The sequence below is a fragment of the Schistocerca americana genome, chromosome 3 (assembly GCF_021461395.2).
Source record: "Schistocerca americana isolate TAMUIC-IGC-003095 chromosome 3, iqSchAmer2.1, whole genome shotgun sequence".
Lineage (NCBI taxonomy): Eukaryota > Metazoa > Arthropoda > Insecta > Orthoptera > Acrididae > Schistocerca > Schistocerca americana.
Genome location: NC_060121.1, coordinates 512,937,296 through 512,938,643, shown reverse-complemented (window position 1 = coordinate 512,938,643; position 1,348 = coordinate 512,937,296).

Here is a 1,348-nt window from a genome sequence, read left to right as displayed (position 1 = left end):
CTAGGAGTAACAATCCAGGGTGACCTAAAGTGGAATGACTTAAATGGTAGGGAAAAGCTGATGCCAGACTTTGATTCATAGGAAGAGTCTTAAGGAAATGTAACTCATCCACGAAGAAAGTGGCTTATAAGACGCTTGTTCACCTATCTAGGATCCTTACCAGGTAGGACTGATAGACGAGATCCAACAAAGAGCGGCGCGTTTCGTCACGGGATAGTTTAGCCGGCGCTAGAGTGTCACGGAGATGCTCAACAAACTTCACTGGCTAACGTTACCGTGGAGAGATTTCCTGGAAGAGTCTGACAACACACTATATCCCCCCAAAAACGTCTTGCGTAATGACCACGAAGAGAAAATTCGGGAAATTAGAGCCAATACAAAGGCTTACCGACAATTTTTCCCACGGGCTTTTCGCGAGTTGGGTTGGATGGCTCAGTTACTAGTACAGTAAGGTTGCTTTGGGAGCATGCTTTAGATGTATTGATCCTCGTCTCAGGAAAACTCAGCCTCTAGGATCTCATTAATTAATTAATGTGGATGGGTGAGTGGAGAGGATGGGGAACAATGGCTTACTGGCAATAATAACGTAACATTTTAGCTTGAGCGACATCGAAATAAAGAAACATCATTTAGATTCGGGGCTGTTGACGGCACACAGCGTCTTACAGCCCAATGTCGCGCGGAAAATTCTCTGGGGAGACGCCACACGGCCTGGTAATTGGAACACGAAGGATCCATTGGAATTTGCAGGCTGACTCTGCAGGAGTGCACCGTTGCTTGCAGAACGGGATTTGGGGAACTTGTCCTCTGATGAGTGAACGATGCGGGTGCACCAGTTGATTGCAACAGCGGTGTACGGGACGGGAGCCTACAGGAATTCCAGGCCTTTCTTCTACACGCGGCTGGAGCGTTTATAGCACTAACGGTACTCCCGACCATTACTGCCGGAGCCCTCCCCTCTGAAGATTCTGAGACAGCTCGCTCACTGCACAACTCGACATATGCTTCACGCTTTCTTGTTAAGCAAAACCGCAGCAGCTACTTAATAATCCTTTATTAGTACAACCAGATCCGGAACACCAAGTTGCATCATCAGGCACACCTGAACGGAAAAAGCAGACTGGAGACAAAACTTTATTTATTCATTTTTGACAAGCGGTCCACTTAATTAATCTGTATGTTCAATTATGTTTAAATATATAATATACGAACTGTTCAAAAACCAGCAAGAGACTAGGATACGCAATAAGCAGGATACTAACATTCAAATCATACAGCGAAACACAGATCACTGCACACTCCCCGTAACTCATGTATTAAAACGTGGTTAAACGAACGGAACTTACAA